This window comes from Nothobranchius furzeri, chromosome 11 (genome assembly GCF_043380555.1).
Source record: "Nothobranchius furzeri strain GRZ-AD chromosome 11, NfurGRZ-RIMD1, whole genome shotgun sequence".
NCBI lineage: Eukaryota > Metazoa > Chordata > Actinopteri > Cyprinodontiformes > Nothobranchiidae > Nothobranchius > Nothobranchius furzeri.
Window position 1 is genome coordinate 7,930,650 of NC_091751.1, and position 23,996 is coordinate 7,954,645.

A 23,996-nucleotide genomic window follows, 5' to 3' on the forward strand; every position below is an offset into this window, starting at 1 on the left:
GAAGCCCAAGCAAGACGCGCCCCGAGGAGCGTCTTGCCACATGTCAGCACTCGGTCTGACTGAGCGCCTCCAGGAGAGAGGCCCAAGCAAGACGTGACCCGAGGAGCGTCTTGCCACATGTCAACACTGGGTCTGACTGAGAACCTCCAGGAGAGAGGCCCAAGCAAGACGCGCCCCGAGGAGCGTCTTGCCACCTGTCAACACTGGGTCTGACTGAGCGCCTCCAGGAGAGAGGCCCAACCAAGACGCGCCCCGAGGAGCGTCTTGTAACATGTCACTAATCGGTCTGACTGAGCGCCTCCAGGAGATAGGCCCAAGTAAGACGTGCCCCGAGGAGCGTCTTGCCACATGTCAACAATGGGTCTGACTGAGGGCCTCCAGGAGAGAAGCCCAAGCAAGAAGCGCCCCGAGGAGCGTCTTGCCACATGTCAACACTGGGTCTGACTGAGCGCCTCCAGGAGCGAAGCCCAAGCAAGACGCGCCCCGAGGAGCGTCTTGCCACATGTCAGCACTGGGTCTGATTGAGGGCCTTCTGGAGAGAGGCCCAAGCAAGACGCGCCCCGAGGAGCGTCTTGCCACATGTCAACAATGGGTCTGACTGAGGGCCTCCAGGAGAGAAGCCCAAGCAAGACGCGCCCCGAGGAGCGTCTTGCCACATGTCAGCACTCGGTCTGACTGAGCGCCTCCAGGAGAGAAGCCCAAGCAAGACGTGCCCCGAGGAGCGTCTTGCCACATGTCAACACTGGGTCTGACTGAGAACCTCCAGGAGAGAGGCCCAAGCAAGACACGCCCCGAGGAGCGTCTTGCCACCTGTCAAAACTGGGTCTGACTGAGCGCCTCCAGGAGAGAGGCCCAACCAAGACGCGCCCCGAGGAGCGTCTTGTAACATGTCACTACTCGGTCTGACTGAGCGCCTCCAGGAGAGAGGCCCAAGTAAGACGTGCCCCGAGGAGCATCTTGCCACATGTCAACAATGGGTCTGACTGAGGGCCTCCAGGAGAGAAGCCCAAGCAAGAAGCGCCCCGAGGAGCGTCTTGCCACATGTCAACACTGGGTCTGACTGAGCGCCTCCAGGAGAGAGGCCCAAGCAAGACACGCCCCGAGGAGCGTCTTGGCACATGTCAACACTGGGTCTGACTGAGGGCCTCCATGAGAGAAGCCCAAGCAAGACGCGCCCCGAGGAGAGTCTTGCCACATGTCAACACTGGGTCTGACAGAGGGCATCCAGGAGAGAGGCCCAAGCAATACGCGCCCCGAGGAGCGTCTTGCCTCATGTCACCACTGGGTCTGACTGAGCGCCTCCAGGAGAAAGGCCCAAGCAAGAAGCGCCCCGAGGAGCGTCTTGCCACGTGTCAACACTGGGTCTGATTGAGGGCCTTCTGGAGAGAGGCCCAAGCAAGACGCGCCCCGAGGAGCGTCTTGCCACATGTCAACAATGGGTCTGACTGAGGGCCTCCAGGAGAGAAGCCCAAGCAAGACGCGCCCCGAGGATCGTCTTGCCACATGTCAGCACTCGGTCTGACTGAGCGCCTCCAGGAGAGAGGCCCAAGCAAGACGTGCCCCGAGGAGCGTCTTGCCACATGTCAACACTGGGTCTGACTGAGCGCCTCCAGGAGAGAGGCCCAAGCAAGACGCGCCCCGAGGAGCGTCTTGCCACATGTGAACAGTGGGTCTGACTGAGCGCCTCCAGGAGAGAGGCCCAAGCAAGACGCGCCCGGAGGAGCGTCTTGCCACATGTCAGCACTCGGTCTGACTGAGCGCCTCCAGGAGAGAGGCCCAAGCAAGACGCGCCCCGAGGAGCATCTTGACACATGTCTCCTCTGGGTCTGACTGAGCGCCTCCAGGAGAGAGGCCCAAGCAAGACGCGCCCCGAGGAGCGTCTTGTCACATGTCACTACTCGGTCTGACTGAGCACCTCCAGGAGAGAGGCCCAAGCAAGACACGCCCCGAGGAGCGTCTTGCCACATGTCAACAATTGGTCTGACTGAGGGCCTCCAGGAGAGAAGCCCAAGCAAGAAGCGCCCCGAAGAGCGTTTTGCCAGATGTCAACACTGGGTCTGACTGAGCGCCTCCAGGAGAGAGGCCCAAGCAAGACACGCCCCGAGGAGCGTCTTGACACATGTCAACACTGGGTCTGACTGAGGGCCTCCATGAGAGAAGCCCAAGCAAGACGCGCCCCGAGGAGAGTCTTGCCACATGTCAACACTGGGTCTGACAGAGGGCATCCAGGAGAGAGGCCCAAGCAATACGCGCCCCGAGGAGCGTCTTGCCACATGTCACCACTGGGTCTGACTGAGCGCCTCCAGGAGAGAGGCCCAAGCAAGAAGCGCCCCGAGGAGCGTCTTGCCACGTGTCAACACTGGGTCTGATTGAGGGCCTTCGGGAGAGAGGCCCAAGCAAGACGCGCCCCGAGGAGTGTCTTGCCACATGTCAACACTGGGTCTGACTGAGCGCCTCCAGGATAGAGGCCCAAGCATGACGAGCCCCGAGGAGCGTCTTGCCACGTGTCAACACTGGGTCTGACTTAGCGCCTCCAGGAGAGAGGCCCAAGCAAGATGCGCCCCGAGGAGCGTCTTGCCACGTGTCACCACTGGGTCTGATTGAGCACCTCCAGGAGAGAGGCCACAGCAAGACGCGTCCCGAGGAGCGTCTTGCCTTATGTCAGCACTCGGTCTGACTGAGCGCCTCCAGGAGAGAGGCCCAAGCAAGATGCGCCCCGAGGAGCGTCTTGCCACATGTCACTACTCGGTCTGACTGAGTGCCTCCAGGAGAGAGGCCCAAGCAAGACGTGCCCCGAGGAGCGTCTTGCCACATGTCAACAATGGGTCTGACTGAAGGCCTCCAGGAGAGAAGCCCAAGCAAGACGCGCCCCGAGGAGCGTCTTGCCACATGTCAACACTGGGTCTGACTGAGGGCCTCCAGGAGAGAGGCCCAAATGAGACGCGCCCGGAGGAGCGTCTTGCCACATGTCAGCACTCGGTCTGACTGAGCGCCTACAGGAGAGAGGCCCAAGCAAGACGCGCCCCGAGGAGCATCTTGACACATGTCTCCTCTGGGTCTGACTGAGCGCCTCCAGGAGAGAGGCCCAAGCAAGACGTGCCCCGAGGAGCGTCTTGCCACATGTCAACACTGTGTCTGACTGAGTGCCTCCATGAGAGAAGCCCCAGCAAGACGCGCCCCGAGGAGCATCTTGCCACATGTCAACACTGGGTCTGACTGAGAACCTCCAGGAGAGAGGCCCAAGCAAGACACGCCCCGAGGAGCGTCTTGCCACATGTCAACACTGGGTCTGACTGAGCGCCTCCAGGAGAGAGGCCCAAGCAAGACGGGCCCCGAGGAGCGTCTTGTCACATGTCACTACTCGGTCTGACTGAGCGCCTCCAGGAGAGAGGCCCAAGCAAGACGTGCCCCGAGGAGCGTCTTGCCACATGTCAACAATGGGTCTGACTGAGGGCCTCCAGGAGAGAAGCCCAAGCAAGACGCGCCCCGAGGAGCGTCTTGCCACATGTCAACACTGGGTCTGACTGAGCGCCTCCAGGAGAGAGGCCCAAGCAAGACACGCCCCGAGGAGAGTCTTGCCACATGTCAACACTGGGTCTTATTGAGGGCCTTCTGGAGAGAGGCCCAAGCAAGACGCGCCCCGAGGAGCGTCTTGCCACATGTCAACAATGGGTCTGACTGAGGGCCTCCAGGAGAGAACCCCAAGCAAGACGCGCCCCGAGGAGCTTCTTGCAACATGTCAACACTGGGTCTGACAGAGGGCCTCCACGAGAGATGCCCAAGCAAGACGCGCCCGGAGGAGCGTCTTGCCACATGTCAGCACTCGGTCTGACTGAGCGCCTCCAGGAGAGAGGCCCAAGCAAGACGCGCCCCGAGGAGCATCTTGACACATGTCTCCTCTGGGTCTGACTGAGCGCCTCCAGGAGAGAGGCCCAAGCAAGACGTGCCCCGAGGAGCGTCTTGCCACATGTCAACACTGGGTCTGACTGAGGGCCTCCATGAGAGAAGCCCAAGCAAGACGCGCCCCGAGGAGAGTCTTGCCATATGTCAACACTGGGTCTGACAGAGGGCATCCAGGAGAGAGGCCCAAGCAATACACGCCCCGAGGAGCGTCTTGCCACATGTCACCACTGGGTCTGACTGAGCGCCTCCAGGAGAGAGGCCCAAGCAAGAAGCGCCCGAGGAGCGTCTTGCCACTTGTCAACACTGGGTCTGATTGAGGGCCTTCGGGAGAGAGGCCCAAGCAAGACGCGCCCCGAGGAGCGTCTTGCCACATGTCACCACTGGGTCTGACTGAGCGCCTCCAGGAGAGAGGCCCAAGCAAGACGTGCCCCGAGGAGCGTCTTGCCACATGTCAACACTGGGTCTGACTGAGCGCCTCCAGGAGAGAGGCCCAAGCAAGACGCGCCCCGAGGAGCGTCTTGCCACATGTGAACAGTGGGTCTGACTGAGCGCCTCCAGGAGAGAGGCCCAAGCAAGACGCGCCCGGAGGAGCGTCTTGCCACATGTCAGCACTCGGTCTGACTGAGCGCCTCCAGGAGAGAGGCCCAAGCAAGACGCGCCCCGAGGAGCATCTTGACACATGTCTCCTCTGGGTCTGACTGAGCGCCTCCAGGAGAGAGGCCCAAGCAAGACGTGCCCCGAGGAGCGTCTTGCCACATGTCAACACTGGGTCTGACTGAGTGCCTCCATGAGAAAAGCCCCAGCAAGACGCGCCCCGAGGAGCGTCTTGCCACATGTCAACACTGGGTCTGACTGAGCGCCTCCAGGAGAGAGGCCCAAGCAAGACGCGCCCCGAGGAGCGTCTTGTCACATGTCACTACTCGGTCTGACTGAGCACCTCCAGGAGAGAGGCCCAAGCAAGACACGCCCCGAGGAGCGTCTTGCCACATGTCAACAATTGGTCTGACTGAGGGATTCCAGGAGAGAAGCCCAAGCAAGAAGCGCCCCGAGGAGCGTTTTGCCAGATGTCAACACTGGGTCTGACTGAGCACCTCCAGGAGAGAGGCCCAAGCAAGACACGCCCCGAGGAGCGTCTTGACACATGTCAACACTGGGTCTGACTGAGGGCCTCCATGAGAGAAGCCCAAGCAAGACGCGCCCCGAGGAGAGTCTTGCCACATGTCAACACTGGGTCTGACAGAGGGCATCCAGGAGAGAGGCCCAAGCAATACGCGCCCCGAGGAGCGTCTTGCCACATGTCACCACTGGGTCTGACTGAGCGCCCCCAGGAGAGAGGCCCAAGCAAGAAGCGCCCCGAGGAGCGTCTTGCCACGTGTCAACACTGGGTCTGATTGAGGGCCTTCGGGAGAGAGGCCCAAGCAAGACGCGCCCCGAGGAGTGTCTTGCCACATGTCAACACTGGGTCTGACTGAGCGCCTCCAGGATAGAGGCCCAAGCATGACGAGCCCCGAGGAGCGTCTTGCCACGTGTCAACACTGGGTCTGACTTAGCGCCTCCAGGAGAGAGGCCCAAGCAAGATGCGCCCTAAGGAGCGTCTTGCCACGTGTCACCACTGGGTCTGATTGAGCACCTCCAGGAGAGAGGCCACAGCAAGACGCGTCCCGAGGAGCGTCTTGCCTTATGTCAGCACTCTGTCTGACTGAGCGCCTCCAGGAGAGAGGCCCAAGCAAGATGCGCCCCGAGGAGCGTCTTGCCACATGTCACTACTCGGTCTGACTGAGCGCCACCAGGAGAGAGGCCCAAGCAAGACGTGCCCCGAGGAGCGTCTTGCCACATGTCAACAATGGGTCTGACTGAAGGCCTCCAGGAGAGAAGCCCACGCAAGACGCGCCCCGAGGAGCGTCTTGCCACATGTCAACACTGGGTCTGACTGAGGGCCTCCAGGAGAGAGGCCCAAATGAGACGCGCCCGGAGGAGCGTCTTGCCACATGTCAGCACTCGGTCTGACTGAGCGCCTACAGGAGAGAGGCCCAAGCAAGACGCGCCCAGAGGAGCATCTTGACACATGTCTCCTCTGGGTCTGACTGAGCGCCTCCAGGAGAGAGGCCCAAGCAAGACGTGCCCCGAGGAGCGTCTTGCCACATGTCAACACTGTGTCTGACTGAGTGCCTCCATGAGAGAAGCCCCAGCAAGACGCGCCCCGAGGAGCATCTTGCCACATGTCAACACTGGGTCTGACTGAGAACCTCCAGGAGAGAGGCCCAAGCAAGACGCGCCCCGAGGAGCGTCTTGCCACATGTCAACACTGGGTCTGACTAAGTGCCTCTTGGAGAGAGGCCCAAGCAAGACGGGCCCCGAGGAGCGTCTTGTCACATGTCACTACTCGGTCTGACTGAGCGCCTCCAGGAGAGAGGCCCAAGCAAGACGTGCCCCGAGGAACGTCTTGCCACATGTCAACAATGGGTCTGACTGAGGGCCTCCAGGAGAGAAGCCCAAGCAAGACGCGCCCCGAGGAGCGTCTTGCCACATGTCAACACTGGGTCTGACTGAGCGCCTCCAGGAGAGAGGCCCAAGCAAGACACGCCCCGAGGAGAGTCTTGCCACATGTCAACACTGGGTCTGACAGAGGGCATCCAGGAGAGAGGCCCAAGCAATACGCGCCCCGAGGAGCGTCTTGCCACATGTCAACACTGGGTCTGACTGAGCGCCTCCAGGAGAGAGGCCCAAGCAAGAAGCGCCCCGAGGAGCGTCTTGCCACGTGTCAACACTGGGTCTTATTGAGGGCCTTCTGGAGAGAGGCCCAAGCAAGACGCGCCCCGAGGAGCGTCTTGCCACATGTCAACAATGGGTCTGACTGAGGGCCTCCAGGAGAGAACCCCAAGCAAGACGCGCCCCGAGGAGCTTCTTGCCACATGTCAACACTGGGTCTGACAGAGGGCCTCCACGAGAGATGCCCAAGCAAGACGCGCCCGGAGGAGCGTCTTGCCACATGTCAGCACTCGGTCTGACTGAGCGCCTCCAGGAGAGAGGCCCAAGCAAGACGCGCCCCGAGGAGCATCTTGACACATGTCTCCTCTGGGTCTGACTGAGCGCCTCCAGGAGAGAGGCCCAGGCAAGACGTGCCCCGAGGAGCGTCTTGCCACATGTCAACACTGGGTCTGACTGAGGGCCTCCATGAGAGAAGCCCAAGCAAGACGCGCCCCGAGGAGAGTCTTGCCATATGTCAACACTGGGTCTGACAGAGGGCATCCAGGAGAGAGGCCCAAGCAATACGCGCCCCGAGGAGCGTCTTGCCACATGTCACCACTGGGTCTGACTGAGCGCCTCCAGGAGAGAGGCCCAAGCAAGAAGCGCCCGAGGAGCGTCTTGCCACTTGTCAACACTGGGTCTGATTGAGGGCCTTCGGGAGAGAGGCCCAAGCAAGACGCGCCCCGAGGAGCGTCTTGCCACATGTCACCACTGGGTCTGACTGAGCGCCTCCAGGAGAGAGGCCAAAGCAAGACGTGCCCCGAGGAGCGTCTTGACACATGTCTCCTCTGGGTCTGACTGAGCGCCTCCAGGAGAGAGGCCCAAGCAAGACGTGCCCCGAGGAGCATCTTGCCACATGTCAACACTGGGTCTGACTGAGAACCTCCAGGAGAGAGGCCCAAGCAAGACACGCCCCGAGGAGCGTCTTGCCACATGTCAACACTGGGTCTGACTAAGTGCCTCTTGGAGAGAGGCCCAAGCAAGACGGGCCCCGAGGAGCGTCTTGTCACATGTCACTACTCGGTCTGACTGAGCGCCTCCAGGAGAGAGGCCCAAGCAAGACGTGCCCCGAGGAGCGTCTTGCCACATGTCAACAATGGGTCTGACTGAGGGCCTCCAGGAGAGAAGCCCAAGCAAGACGCGCCCCGAGGAGCGTCTTGCCACATGTCAACACTGGGTCTGACTGAGCGCCTCCAGGAGAGAGGCCCAAGCAAGACACGCCCCGAGGAGAGTCTTGCCACATGTCAACACTGGGTCTGACAGAGGGCATCCAGGAGAGAGGCCCAAGCAATACGCGCCCCGAGGAGCGTCTTGCCACATGTCAACACTGGGTCTGACTGAGCGCCTCCAGGAGAGAGGCCCAAGCAAGAAGCGCCCCGAGGAGCGTCTTGCCACGTGTCAACACTGGGTCTTATTGAGGGCCTTCTGGAGAGAGGCCCAAGCAAGACGCGCCCCGAGGAGCGTCTTGCCACATGTCAACAATGGGTCTGACTGAGGGCCTCCAGGAGAGAACCCCAAGCAAGACGCGCCCCGAGGAGCTTCTTGCCACATGTCAACACTGGGTCTGACAGAGGGCCTCCACGAGAGATGCCCAAGCAAGACGCGCCCGGAGGAGCGTCTTGCCACATGTCAGCACTCGGTCTGACTGAGCGCCTCCAGGAGAGAGGCCCAAGCAAGACGCGCCCCGAGGAGCATCTTGACACATGTCTCCTCTGGGTCTGACTGAGCGCCTCCAGGAGAGAGGCCCAAGCAAGACGTGCCCCGAGGAGCGTCTTGCCACATGTCAACACTGGGTCTGACTGAGGGCCTCCATGAGAGAAGCCCAAGCAAGACGCGCCCCGAGGAGAGTCTTGCCATATGTCAACACTGGGTCTGACAGAGGGCATCCAGGAGAGAGGCCCAAGCAATACGCGCCCCGAGGAGCGTCTTGCCACATGTCACCACTGGGTCTGACTGAGCGCCTCCAGGAGAGAGGCCCAAGCAAGAAGCGCCCGAGGAGCGTCTTGCCACTTGTCAACACTGTGTCTGATTGAGTGCCTTCGGGAGAGAGGCCCAAGCAAGACGCGCCCCGAGGAGCGTCTTGCCACATGTCACCACTGGGTCTGACTGAGCGCCTCCAGGAGAGAGGCCAAAGCAAGACGTGCCCCGAGGAGCGTCTTGACACATGTCAACACTGGGTCTGACAGAGGGCCTCCACGAGAGATGCCCAAGCAAGACGCGCCCCGAGGAGTGTCTTGCCACATGTCAACACTGGGTCTGACTGTGCGCCTCCAGGATAGAGGCCCAAGCATGACGAGCCTCGAGGAGCGTCTTGCCACGTGTCAACACTGGGTCTGACTTAGCGCCTCCAGGAGAGAAGCCCAAGCAAGATGTGCCCCGAGGAGCGTCTTGCCACGTGTCACCACTGGGTCTGATTGAGCACCTCCAGGAGAGAGGCCCCAGCAAGACGCGCCCCGAGGAGCGTCTTGCCTTATGTCAGCACTCGGTCTGACTGAGCGCCTCCAGGAGAGAGGCCCAAGCAAGATGCGCCCCGAGGAGCGTCTTGCCACATGTCACTACTCGGTCTTACTGAGCACCTCCAGGAGAGAGGCCCAAGCAAGACGTGCCCCGAGGAGCGTCTTGCCACATGTCAACAATGGGTCTGACTGAAGGCCTCCAGGAGAGAAGCCCAAGCAAGACGCGCCTCGAGGAGCGTCTTGCCACGTGTCAACACTGGGTCTGATTGAGGGCCTTCGGGAGAGAGGCCCAAGCAAGACGCGCCCCGAGGAGTGTCTTGCCACATGTCAACACTGGGTCTGACTGAGCGCCTCCAGGATAGAGGCCCAAGCATGACGAGCCCCGAGGAGCGTCTTGCCACGTGTCAACACTGGGTCTGACTTAGCGCCTCCAGGAGAGAGGCCCAAGCACGATGCGCCCCGAGGAGCGTCTTGCCACGTGTCACCACTGGGTCTGATTGAGCACCTCCAGGAGAGAGGCCACAGCAAGACGCGTCCCGAGGAGCGTCTTGCCTTATGTCAGCACTCGGTCTGACTGAGCGCCTCCAGGAGAGAGGCCCAAGCAAGATGCGCCCCGAGGAGCGTCTTGCCACATGTCACTACTCGGTCTGACTGAGCGCCTCCAGGAGAGAGGCCACAGCAAGACGCGTCCCGAGGAGCGTCTTGCCTTATGTCAGCACTCGGTCTGACTGAGCGCCTCCAGGAGAGAGGCCCAAGCAAGACGTGCCCCGAGGAGCGTCTTGCCACATGTCAACAATGGGTCTGACTGAAGGCCTCCAGGAGAGAGGCCAAAGCAAGACGTGCCCCGAGGAGCGTCTTGACACATGTCTCCTCTGGGTCTGACTGAGCGCCTCCAGGAGAGAGGCCCAAGCAAGACGTGCCCCGAGGAGCATCTTGCCACATGTCAACACTGGGTCTGACTGAGAACCTCCAGGAGAGAGGCCCAAGCAAGACACGCCCCGAGGAGCGTCTTGCCACATGTCAACACTGGGTCTGACTAAGTGCCTCTTGGAGAGAGGCCCAAGCAAGACGGGCCCCGAGGAGCGTCTTGTCACATGTCACTACTCGGTCTGACTGAGCGCCTCCAGGAGAGAGGCCCAAGCAAGACGTGCCCCGAGGAGCGTCTTGCCACATGTCAACAATGGGTCTGACTGAGGGCCTCCAGGAGAGAAGCCCAAGCAAGACGCGCCCCGAGGAGCGTCTTGCCACATGTCAACACTGGGTCTGACTGAGCGCCTCCAGGAGAGAGGCCCAAGCAAGACACGCCCCGAGGAGAGTCTTGCCACATGTCAACACTGGGTCTGACAGAGGGCATCCAGGAGAGAGGCCCAAGCAATACGCGCCCCGAGGAGCGTCTTGCCACATGTCAACACTGGGTCTGACTGAGCGCCTCCAGGAGAGAGGCCCAAGCAAGAAGCGCCCCGAGGAGCGTCTTGCCACGTGTCAACACTGGGTCTTATTGAGGGCCTTCTGGAGAGAGGCCCAAGCAAGACGCGCCCCGAGGAGCGTCTTGCCACATGTCAACAATGGGTCTGACTGAGGGCCTCCAGGAGAGAACCCCAAGCAAGACGCGCCCCGAGGAGCTTCTTGCCACATGTCAACACTGGGTCTGACAGAGGGCCTCCACGAGAGATGCCCAAGCAAGACGCGCCCGGAGGAGCGTCTTGCCACATGTCAGCACTCGGTCTGACTGAGCGCCTCCAGGAGAGAGGCCCAAGCAAGACGCGCCCCGAGGAGCATCTTGACACATGTCTCCTCTGGGTCTGACTGAGCGCCTCCAGGAGAGAGGCCCAAGCAAGACGTGCCCCGAGGAGCGTCTTGCCACATGTCAACACTGGGTCTGACTGAGGGCCTCCATGAGAGAAGCCCAAGCAAGACGCGCCCCGAGGAGAGTCTTGCCATATGTCAACACTGGGTCTGACAGAGGGCATCCAGGAGAGAGGCCCAAGCAATACGCGCCCCGAGGAGCGTCTTGCCACATGTCACCACTGGGTCTGACTGAGCGCCTCCAGGAGAGAGGCCCAAGCAAGACGCGCCCCGAGGAGCGTCTTGCCTTATGTCAGCACTCGGTCTGACTGAGCGCCTCCAGGATAGAGGCCCAAGCATGACGAGCCTCGAGGAGCGTCTTGCCACGTGTCAAAACTGGGTCTGACTTAGCGCCTCCAGGAGAGAAGCCCAAGCAAGATGTGCCCCGAGGAGCGTCTTGCCACGTGTCACCACTGGGTCTGATTGAGCACCTCCAGGAGAGAGGCCCCAGCAAGACGCGCCCCGAGGAGCGTCTTGCCTTATGTCAGCACTCGGTCTGACTGAGCGCCTCCAGGAGAGAGGCCCAAGCAAGATGCGCCCCGAGGAGCGTCTTGCCACATGTCACTACTCGGTCTGACTGAGCGCCTCCAGGAGAGAGGCCCAAGCAAGACGTGCCCCGAGGAGCGTCTTGCCACATGTCAACAATGGGTCTGACTGAAGGCCTCCAGGAGAGAAGCCCAAGCAAGACGCGCCTCGAGGAGCGTCTTGCCACGTGTCAACACTGGGTCTGATTGAGGGCCTTCGGGAGAGAGGCCCAAGCAAGACGCGCCCCGAGGAGTGTCTTGCCACATGTCAACACTGGGTCTGACTGAGCGCCTCCAGGATAGAGGCCCAAGCATGACGAGCCCCGAGGAGCGTCTTGCCACGTGTCAACACTGGGTCTGACTTAGCGCCTCCAGGAGAGAGGCCCAAGCACGATGCGCCCCGAGGAGCGTCTTGCCACGTGTCACCACTGGGTCTGATTGAGCACCTCCAGGAGAGAGGCCACAGCAAGACGCGTCCCGAGGAGCGTCTTGCCTTATGTCAGCACTCGGTCTGACTGAGCGCCTCCAGGAGAGAGGCCCAAGCAAGATGCGCCCCGAGGAGCGTCTTGCCACATGTCACTACTCGGTCTGACTGAGCGCCTCCAGGAGAGAGGCCACAGCAAGACGCGTCCCGAGGAGCGTCTTGCCTTATGTCAGCACTCGGTCTGACTGAGCGCCTCCAGGAGAGAGGCCCAAGCAAGATGCGCCCCGAGGAGCGTCTTGCCACATGTCACTACTCGGTCTGACTGAGCGCCTCCAGGAGAGAGGCCCAAGCAAGACGTGCCCCGAGGAGCGTCTTGCCACATGTCAACAATGGGTCTGACTGAAGGCCTCCAGGAGAGAAGCCCAAGCAAGACGCGCCCCGAGGAGCGTCTTGCCACATGTCAACACTGGGTCTGACTGAGGGCCTCCAGGAGAGAGGCCCAAATGAGACGCGCCCGGAGGAGCGTCTTGCCACATGTCAGCACTCGGTCTGACTGAGCGCCTACAGGAGAGAGGCCCAAGCAAGACGCGCCCCGAGGAGCATCTTGACACATGTCTCCTCTGGGTCTGACTGAGCGCCTCCAGGAGAGAGGCCCAAGCAAGACGTGCCCCGAGGAGCGTCTTGCCACATGTCAACACTGTGTCTGACTGAGTGCCTCCATGAGAGAAGCCCCAGCAAGACGCGCCCCGAGGAGCATCTTGCCACATGTCAACACTGGGTCTGACTGAGAACCTCCAGGAGAGAGGCCCAAGCAAGACACGCCCCGAGGAGCGTCTTGCCACATGTCAACACTGGGTCTGACTGAGCGCCTCCAGGAGAGAGGCCCAAGCAAGACGGGCCCCGAGGAGCGTCTTGTCACATGTCACTACTCGGTCTGACTGAGCGACTCCAGGAGAGAGGCCCAAGCAAGACGCGCCCCGAGGAGCTTCTTGCCACATGTCAACACTGGGTCTGACAGAGGGCATCCAGGAGAGAGGCCCAAGCAAGACGCGCCCGGAGGAGCGTCTTGCCACATGTCAGCACTCGGTCTGACTGAGCGCCTCCAGGAGAGAGGCCCAAGCAAGACGCGCCCCGAGGAGCATCTTGACACATGTCTCCTCTGGGTCTGACTGAGCGCCTCCAGGAGAGAGGCCCAAGCAAGACGTGCCCCGAGGAGCGTCTTGCCACATGTCAACACTGGGTCTGACTGAGGGCCTCCATGAGAGAAGCCCAAGCAAGACGCGCCCCGAGGAGAGTCTTGCCATATGTCAACACTGGGTCTGACAGAGGGCATCCAGGAGAGAGGCCCAAGCAATACGCGCCCCGAGGAGCGTCTTGCCACATGTCACCACTGGGTCTGACTGAGCGCCTCCAGGAGAGAGGCCCAAGCAAGAAGCGCCCGAGGAGCGTCTTGCCACTTGTCAACACTGGGTCTGATTGAGGGCCTTCGGGAGAGAGGCCCAAGCAAGACGCGCCCCGAGGAGCGTCTTGCCACATGTCACCACTGGGTCTGACTGAGCGCCTCCAGGAGAGAGGCCAAAGCAAGACGCGCCCCGAGGAGCGTCTTGACACATGTCAACACTGGGTCTGACAGAGGGCCTCCAGGAGAGATGCCCAAGCAAGACGCGCCCCGAGGAGTGTCTTGCCACATGCCAACACTGGGTCTGACTGAGCGCCTCCAGGATAGAGGCCCAAGCATGACGAGCCCCGAGGAGCGTCTTGCCACGTGTCAACACTGGGTCTGACTTAGCGCCTCCAGGAGAGAGGCCCAAGCAAGATGTGCCCCGAGGAGCGTCTTGCCACGTGTCACCACTGGGTCTGATTGAGCACCTCCAGGAGAGAGGCCCCAGCAAGACGCGCCCCGAGGAGCGTCTTGCCTTATGTCAGCACTCGGTCTGACTGAGCACCTCCAGGAGAGAGGCCCAAGCAAGATGCGCCCCGAGGAGCGTCTTGCCACATGTCACTACTCGGTCTGACTGAGCGCCTCCAGGAGAGAGGCCCAAGCAAGACGTGCCCCGAGGAGCGTCTTGCCACATGTCAACAATGGGTCTGACTGAAGGCCTCCAGGAGAGAAGCCCAAGCAAGACGCGCCTCGAGGAGCGTCTTGCCACTTGTCAACACTGGGTCTGATTGAGGGCCTTCGGCAGAGAGGCCCAAGCAAGACGCGCCCCGAGGAGTGTCTTGCCACATGTCAACACTGGGTCTGACTGAGCGCCTCCAGGATAGAGGCCCAAGCATGACGAGCCCCGAGGAGCGTCTTGCCACGTGTCAACACTGGGTCTGACTTAGCGCCTCCAGGAGAGAGGCCCAAGCAAGATGCGCCCCGAGGAGCGTCTTGCCAGGTGTCACCACTGGGTCTGATTGAGCACCTCCAGGAGAGAGGCCACAGCAAGACGCGTCCCGAGGAGCGTCTTGCCTTATGTCAGCACTCGGTCTGACTGAGCGCCTCCAGGAGAGAGGCCCAAGCAAGATGCGCCCCGAGGAGCGTCTTGCCACATGTCACTACTCGGTCAGACTGAGCGCCTCCAGGAGAGAGGCCCAAGCAAGACGTGCCCCGAGGAGCGTCTTGCCACATGTCAACAATGGGTCTGACTGAAGGCCTCCAGGAGAGAAGCCCAAGCAAGACGCGCCCCGAGGAGCGTCTTGCCACATGTCAACACTGGGTCTGACTGAGGGCCTCCAGGAGAGAGGCCCAAATGAGACGCGCCCGGAGGAGCGTCTTGCCACATGTCAGCACTCGGTCTGACTGAGCGCCTACAGGAGAGAGGCCCAAGCAAGACGCGCCCCGAGGAGCATCTTGACACATGTCTCCTCTGGGTCTGACTGAGCGCCTCCAGGAGAGAGGCCCAAGCAAGACGTGCCCCGAGGAGCGTCTTGCCACATGTCAACACTGTGTCTGACTGAGTGCCTCCATGAGAGAAGCCCCAGCAAGACGCGCCCCGAGGAGCATCTTGCCACATGTCAACACTGGGTCTGACTGAGAACCTCCAGGAGAGAGGCCCAAGCAAGACACGCCCCGAGGAGCGTCTTGCCACATGTCAACACTGGGTCTGACTGAGCGCCTCCAGGAGAGAGGCCCAAGCAAGACGGGCCCCGAGGAGCGTCTTGCCACATGTCAACAATGGGTCTGACTGAGGGCCTCCAGGAGAGAAGCCCAAGCAAGACGCGCCCCGAGGAGCGTCTTGCCACATGTCAACACTGGGTCTGACTGAGCGCCTCCAGGAGAGAGGCCCAAGCAAGACACGCCCCGAGGAGAGTCTTGCCACATGTCAACACTGGGTCTGACAGAGGGCATCCAGGAGAGAGGCCCGAGCAATACGCGCCCCGAGGAGCGTCTTGCCACATGTCACCACTGGGTCTGACTGAGCGCCTCCAGGAGAGAGGCCCAAGCAAGAAGCGCCCCGAGGAGCGTCTTGCCACGTGTAAACACTGGGTCTTATTGAGGGCCTTCTGGAGATAGGCCCAAGCAAGACGCGCCCCAAGGAGCGTCTTGCCACATGTCAACAATGGGTCTGACTGAGGGCCTCCAGGAGAGAAGCCCAAGCAAGAAGCGCCCCGAGGAGCTTCTTGCCACATGTCAACACTGGGTCTGACAGAGGGCATCCAGGAGAGAGGCCCAAGCAAGACGCGCCCGGAGGAGCGTCTTGCCACATGTCAGCACTCGGTCTGACTGAGCGCCTCCAGGAGAGAGGCCCAAGCAAGACGCGCCCCGAGGAGCATCTTGACACATGTCTCCTCTGGGTCTGACTGAGCGCCTCCAGGAGAGAGGCCCAAGCAAGACGTGCCCCGAGGAGAGTCTTGCCATATGTCAACACTGGGTCTGACAGAGGGCATCCAGGAGAGAGGCCCAAGCAATACGCGCCCCGAGGAGCGTCTTGCCACATGTCACCACTGGGTCTGACTGAGCGCCTCCAGGAGAGAGGCCCAAGCAAGAAGCGCCCGAGGAGCATCTTGCCACGTGTCAACACTGGGTCTGACTGAGCGCCTCCAGGAGAGAGGCCCAAGCAAGACGTGCCCCGAGGAGCGTCTTGCCACATGTCAACACTGGGTCTGACTTAGCGCCTCCAGGAGAGAGGCCCAAGCAAGATGCGCCCCGAGGAGCGTCTTGCCACGTGTCACCACTGGGTCTGATTTAGCACCTCCAGGAGAGAGGCCACAGCAAGACGCGTCCCGAGGAGCGTCTTGCCTTATGTCAGCACTCGGTCTGACTGAGCGCCTCCAGGAGAGAGGCCCAAGCAAGATGCGCCCCGAGGAGCGTCTTGCCACATGTCACTACTCGGTCAGACTGAGCGCCTCCAGGAGAGAGGCCCAAGCAAGACGTGCCCCGAGGAGCGTCTTGCCACATGTCAACAATGGGTCTGACTGAAGGCCTCCAGGAGAGAAGCCCAAGCAAGACGCGCCCCGAGGAGCGTCTTGCCACATGTCAACACTGGGTCTGACTGAGGGCCTCCAGGAGAGAGGCCCAAATGAGACGCGCCCGGAGGAGCGTCTTGCCACATGTCAGCACTCGGTCTGACTGAGCGCCTACAGGAGAGAGGCCCAAGCAAGACGCGCCCCGAGGAGCATCTTGACACATGTCTCCTCTGGGTCTGACTGAGCGCCTCCAGGAGAGAGGCCCAAGCAAGACGTGCCCCGAGGAGCGTCTTGCCACATGTCAACACTGTGTCTGACTGAGTGCCTCCATGAGAGAAGCCCCAGCAAGACGCGCCCCGAGGAGCATCTTGCCACATGTCAACACTGGGTCTGACTGAGAACCTCCAGGAGAGAGGCCCAAGCAAGACACGCCCCGAGGAGCGTCTTGCCACATGTCAACACTGGGTCTGACTGAGCGCCTCCAGGAGAGAGGCCCAAGCAAGACGGGCCCCGAGGAGCGTCTTGCCACATGTCAACAATGGGTCTGACTGAGGGCCTCCAGGAGAGAAGCCCAAGCAAGACGCGCCCCGAGGAGCGTCTTGCCACATGTCAACACTGGGTCTGACTGAGCGCCTCCAGGAGAGAGGCCCAAGCAAGACACGCCCCGAGGAGAGTCTTGCCACATGTCAACACTGGGTCTGACAGAGGGCATCCAGGAGAGAGGCCCAAGCAATACGCGCCCCGAGGAGCGTCTTGCCACATGTCACCACTGGGTCTGACTGAGCGCCTCCAGGAGAGAGGCCCAAGCAAGAAGCGCCCCGAGGAGCGTCTTGCCACGTGTAAACACTGGGTCTTATTGAGGGCCTTCTGGAGATAGGCCCAAGCAAGACGTGCCCCAAGGAGCGTCTTGCCACATGTCAACAATGGGTCTGACTGAGGGCCTCCAGGAGAGAAGCCCAAGCAAGACGCGCCCCGAGGAGCTTCTTGCCACATGGCAACACTGGGTCTGACAGAGGGCATCCAGGAGAGAGGCCCAAGCAAGACGCGCCCGGAGGAGCGTCTTGCCACATGTCAGCACTCGGTCTGACTGAGCGCCTCCAGGAGAGAGGCCCAAGCAAGACGCGCCCCGAGGAGCATCTTGACACATGTCTCCTCTGGGTCTGACTGAGCGCCTCCAGGAGAGAGGCCCAAGCAAGACGTGCCCCGAGGAGAGTCTTGCCATATGTCAACACTGGGTCTGACAGAGGGCATCCAGGAGAGAGGCCCAAGCAATACGCGCCCCGAGGAGCGTCTTGCCACATGTCACCACTGGGTCTGACTGAGCGCCTCCAGGAGAGAGGCCCAAGCAAGAAGCGCCCGAGGAGCATCTTGCCACGTGTCAACACTGGGTCTGACTGAGCGCCTCCAGGAGAGAGGCCCAAGCAAGACGTGCCCCGAGGAGCGTCTTGCCACATGTCAACACTGGGTCTGACTGAGGGCCTCCATGAGAGAAGCCCAAGCAAGACGCGCCCCGAGGAGAGTCTTGCCATATGTCAACACTGGGTCTGACAGAGGGCATCCAGGAGAGAGGTCCAAGCAAGACGCGCCCCGAGGAGCTTCTTGCCACATGTCAGCACTCGGTCTGACTGAGCGCCTCCAGGAGAGAGGCCCAAGCAAGAGGCGCCCCGAGGAGCGTCTTGACACATGTCAACACTTGGTCTGACAGAGGGCCTCCATGAGAGAGGCCCAAGCAAGACGCGCCCCGAGGAGAGTCTTGCCTTATGTCAGCACTCGGTCTGACTGAGCGCCTCCAGGAGAGAGGCCCAAGCAAGACGCACCCCGAGGAGCGTCTTGCCACATGTCACTACTCGGTCTAACTGAGCGCCTCCAGGAGAGAGGTCCAAGCAAGACGCGCCCCGAGGAGCGTCTTGCCACATGTCACTACTCGGTCTGACTGAGCGCCTCCAGGAGAGAGGCCCAAGCAAGACGTGCCCCGAGGAGCGTCTTGCCACATGTCAACAATGGGTCTGACTGAGGGCCTCCAGGAGAGAAGCCCAAGCAAGAAGCCCCCCGAGGAGCGTCTTGCCACATGTCAACACTGGGTCTGACTGAGGGCCTCTAGGAGAGAGGCCCAAATAAGACGCGCCCCGAGGAGCGTCTTGCCACATGTCAGCACTGGGTCTGACTGAGCGCCTCCAGGAGAGAGGCCCAAGCAAGACACGCCCCGAGGAGTGTCTTGACACATGTCAACACTGGGTCGGACTGAGGGCCTCCATGAGAGAAGCCCAAGCAAGACGCGCCCCGAGGAGAGTCTTGCCACATGTCAACACTCGGTCTGACAGAGGGCATTCAGGAGAGAGGCCCAAGCAATACGCGCCCCGAGGAGCGTCTTGCCACATGTCACCACTGGGTCTGAATGAGCGCCTCCAGGAAAGAGGCCCAACCAAGACGCGCCCCGAGGAGTGTCTTGCCACATGCCAACACTGGGTCTGACTGAGCGCCTCCAGGAGAGAGTCCCAAGCAAGACGCGCCCCGAGAAGCGTCTTGCCACGTGTCAACACTGGGTCTGACTGAGCGCCTCCAGGAGAGAGGCCCAAGCAAGACGCGCCCCGAGGAGCGTCTTTCCACGTGTCACCACTGGGTCTGACTGAGCGCCTCCAGGAGAGAGGCCCAAGCAAGACGCGCCCCGAGGAGCGTCTTGACACATGTCAACACTGGGTCTGACAGAGGGCCTCCAGGAGAGAGGCCCAAGCAAGACGCGCCCCGAGGAGTGTCTTGCCACATGTCACCACTGGGTCTGGCTGAGCGCCTCCAGGAGAGAGGCCCAAGCAAGACGCGCCCCGAGGAGCGTCAGGCCACATGTCACTACTCAGTCTGACTGAGCGCCTCCAGGAGAGAGGCCCAAGCAAGACGCGCGCTGAGGAGCGTCTTGCCACATGTCAGCACTGGGTCTGACTGAGCGCCTCCAGGAGAGAGGCCCCAGCAAGACGCGCCCCGAGGAGCGTCTTACCTTATGTCAGCACTCTGTCTGACTGAGCGCCTCCAGGAGAGAGGCCAAAGCAAGACGCGCCCCGAGGAGCGTCTTGCCACATGTCAACAATGGGTCTGACTGAGGGCCTCCAGGAGAGAGGCCCAAGCAAGATGCGCCCGGAGGAGCGTCTTGCCACATGTCAACAATGGATCTGAAAGAGGGCCTCCAGGAGAGAGGCCCAAGCAAGACGCGCCCCGGGGAGAGTCTTGCCACATGTCACTACTAGGTCTAACTGAGCGCCTCCAGGAGAGAGGTCCAAGCAAGACGCGCCCCGAGGAGCGTCTTGCCACATGTAACTACTCGGTCTGACTGAGCGCCTCCAGGAGAGAGGCCCAAACAAGACGTGCCCCGAGGAGCGTCTTGCCACATGTCAACAATGGGTCTGACTGAGGGCCTCCAGGAGAGAAGCCCAAGCAAGACGCGCCCCGAGGAGCGTCTTGCAACATGTCAACACTGGGTCTGACTGAGGGCCTCTAGGAGAGAGGCCCAAATAAGACGCGCCCCGAGGAGCGTCTTGCCACATGTCAACAATGGGTCTGACTGAGGGCCTCCAGGAGAGAAGCCCAAGCAAGACGCGCCCCGAGGAGCGTCTTGCCACATGTCAGCACTCGGTCTGACTGAGCGCCTCCAGGAGAGAGGCCCAAGCAAGACGCGCCCCGAGGAGCGTCTTGCCACATGTCAACACTGGGTCTGACTGAGCGCCTCCAGGAGAGAGGCCCAAGCAAGACACGCCCCGAGGAGAGTCTTGCCACATGTGAACACTGGGTCTGACTGAGCGCTTCCAGGAGAGAGGCCCAAGCAAGACGCGCTCGGAGGAGCGTCTTGCCACTTGTCAGCACTGGGTCTGACTGAGCGCCTCCAGGAGAGAGGCCCAAGCAAGACACACCCCGAGGAGCGTCTTGACACATGTCAACACTGGGTCGGACTGAGGGCCTCCATGAGAGAAGCCCAAGCAAGACGCGCCCCGAGGAGAGTCTTGCCACATGTCAACACTCGGTCTGACAGAGGGCATTCAGGAGAGAGGCCCAAGCAATACGCGCCCCGAGGAGCGTCTTGCCACATGTCACCACTGGGTCTAAATGAGCGCCTCCAGGAAAGAGGCCCAACCAAGACGCGCCCCGAGGAGTGTCTTGCCACATGCCAACACTGGGTCTGACTGAGCGCCTCCAGGAGAGAGGCCCAAGCAAGACGCGCCCCGAGAAGCGTCTTGCCACGTGTCAACACTGGGTCTGACTGAGCGCCTCCAGGAGAGAGGCCCAAGCAAGACGCGCCCCGAGGAGCGTCTTGCCACATGTCAACACTGGGTCTGACTGAGCGCCTCCAGGAGAGAGGCCCAAGCAAGACACGCCCCGAGGAGCGTCTTGCCACATGTCAACACTGGGTCTGACTGAGCGCCTCCAGGAGAGAGGCCCAAGCAAGACACGCCCCGAGGAGCGTCTTGCCACATGTCACCACTGGGTCTAAATGAGCGCCTCCAGGAAAGAGGCCCAACCAAGACGCGCCCCGAGGAGTGTCTTGCCACATGCCAACACTGGGTCTGACTGAGCGCCTCCAGGAGAGAGGCCCAAGCAAGACGCGCCCCGAGAAGCGTCTTGCCACGTGTCAACACTGGGTCTGCCTGAGCGCCTCCAGGAGAGAGGCCCAAGCAAGACGCGCCCCGAGGAGCGTCTTTCCACGTGTCACCACTGGGTCTGACTGAGCGCCTCCAGGAGAGAGGCCCAAGCAAGACGTGCCCCGAGGAGCGTCTTGACACATGTCAACACTGGGTCTGACAGAGGGCCTCCAGGAGAGAGGCCCAAGCAAGACGCGCCCCGAGGAGTGTCTTGCCACATGTCACCACTGGGTCTGACTGAGCGCCTCCAGGAGAGAGGCCCAAGCAAGACGCGCCCCGAGGAGCGTCTTGCCACATGTCAGCACTGGGGCTGACTGAGCTCCTCCAGGAGAGAGGGCCCCAGCAAGACGCGCCCCGAGGAGCGTCTTACCTAATGTCATCACTCTGTCTGACTGAGCGCCTCCAGGAGAGAGGCCCAAGCAAGACGCGCCCCGAGGAGCGTCTTGCCACATGTCAACAATGGGTCTGACTGAGGGCCTCCAGGAGAGAGGCCCAAGCAAGATGCGCCCGGAGGAGCGTCTTGCCACATGTCAACAATGGGTCTGACTGAGGGCCTCCACGAGAGAGGCCCAAGCAAGACGCGCCCCGAGGAGCGTCTTGCCACATGTCACCTCTGGTTCTGACTGAGCGCCTCCAGGAGAGAGGCCCAAGCAAGACGCGCCCCGAGGAGCGTCTTGTCACATGTCAACACTGGGTCTTTCTGAGCGCCTCCAGGAGAGAAGCCCAAGCAAGACGCGCCCCGAGGAGCGTCTTGCCACATGTCAGCACTCGGTCTGACTGAGCGCCTCCAGGAGAGAGGCCCAAGCAAGACGCGCCCCGAGGAGCGTCTTGCCACATGTCAACAATGGGTCTGACTGAGGGCCTCCAGGAGAGAAGCCCAAGCAACACGCGGCTCGAGGAGCGTCTTGCCACATATCAGCACTCGGTCTGACTGAGCGCCTCCAGGAGAGAGGCCCAAGCAAGACGCGCCCCGAGGAGCGTCTTGCCACATGTCAACAATGGGTCTGACTGAGGGCCTCCAGGAGAGAAGCCAAAGCAAGACGCGCCCCGAGGAGCGTCTTGACACATGTCAACACTGGGTCTGACAGAGGGCCTCCAGGAGAGAGGCCCAAGCAAGATGCGCCCCGAGGAGTGTCATGCCACATGTCACCACTTGGTCTGACTGAGCGCCTCCAGGAGAGAGGCCCAAGCAACACGCACCCCGAGGAGCGTCAGGCCACATGTCACTACTCAGTCTAACTGAGCGCCTCCAGGAGAGAGGCCCAAGCAAGACGCGCCCCGAGGAGCGTCTTGCCACGTGTCAACACTGGTTCTGATTGAGGGCCTTCTGGAGAGAGGCCCAAGCAAGACGCGCCCCGAGGAGTGTCTTGCCACATGTCACCACTTGGTTTGACTGAGTGCCTCCAGGAGAGAGGCCGAAGCAACACGCGCCCCGAGGAGCGTCAGGCCACATGTCACTACTCAGTCTGACTGAGCGCCTCCAGGAGAGAGGCCCAAGCAAGACGCGCCCCGAGGAGCGTCTTGCCACTTGTCAACAATGGGTCTTACTGAGGGCCTCCAGGAGAGAAGCCCAAGCAAGACGCGCCCCGAGGAGCTTCTTGCCACAGTACTCAGCACTCGGTCTGACTGAGCGCCTCCAGGAGAGAGGCCAAAGAAAGATGCGCCCCGAGGAGCGTCTTGACACATGTCAACACTGGGTCTGACAGAGGGCCTCCATGAGAGAGGCCCAAGCAAGACGCGCCCCGAGGAGTGTCTTGCCACATGTCAACACTGGGTCTGACTGAGCGCCTCCAGGAGAGAGGCCCAAGCAAGACGCGCCCCGAGGAGCGTCTTGCCACGTATCAACACTGGGTCTGATTGAGGGCCTTCTGGAGGGAGGCCCAAGCAAGACGCGCCCCGAGGAGCGTCTTGCCACATGTCAACAATGGTTTTTACTGAGGGCCTCCAGGAGAGAAGCCCAAGCAAGACGCGCCCCGAGGAGCTTCTTGCCACATGTCAGCACTCGGTCTGACTGAGCGCCTCCAGGAGAGAGGCCAAAGCAAGACGCCCCCGAGGAGCGTCTTGACAGATGTCAACACTGGGTCTGACAGAGGGCCTCCATGAGAGAGGCCCAAGCAAGACGCGCCCCGAGGAGTGTCTTGCCAAATGTCAACTCTCGGTCTGACAGAGCGCCTCAGGGAGAGAGGTCCAAGCAAGACGCGCCCCGAGGAGCGTCTTGCCACATGTCACTACTCGGTCTGTTTGAGCGCCTCCAGGAGAGAAACCCAAGCTAGACGTGCCCCGAGGAGCGTCTTGCCACATGTCAACACTGGGTCTGACTGAGCGCCTCCAGGAGAGAGGCCCAAGAAAGACACGCCCCGAGGAGCGTCTTGACACATGTCAACACTGGGTCTGACAGAGGGCCTCCATGAGAGAGGCCCAAGCAAGACGCGCCCCGAGGAGTGTCTTGCCAAATGTCAACTCTGGGTCTGACAGAGCGCCTCAGGGAGAGAGGTCCAAGCAAGACGCGCCCCGAGGAGCGTCTTGCCACATGTCACTACTCAGTCTGTTTGAGCGCCTCCAGGAGAGAAGCCCAAGCAAGACGTGCCCCGAGGAGCGTCTTGCCACATGTCAACAATGGGTCTGACTGAGGGCCTCCAGGAGAGAAGCCCAAGCAAGACGCGACTCGAGGAGCGTCTTGCCACATGTCAACACTGGGTCTGACTGAGCGCCTCCAGGAGAGAGGCCCAAGAAAGATACGCCCCGAGGAGCGTCTTGACACATGTCAACACTGGGTCTGACTGAGGGCCTCCATGAGAGAAGCCCAAGCAAGACGCACCCCGAGGAGAGTCTTGCCACATGTCAACACTCGGTCTGACAGAGGGCATCCAGGAGAGAGGCCCAAGCAATACGCGCCCCGAGGAGGTCTTGGCACATGTCACCACTGGGTCTGACTGAGCGCCTCCAGGAGAGAGGCCCAACCAAGACGCGCCCTGAGGAGCGTCTTTCCACATGCCAACACTGGGTCTGACAGAGGGCCTCCAGGAGAGAGGCCCAAGCAAGACGCGCCCCGAGGAGTGTCTTGTCACATGTCAACACTGGG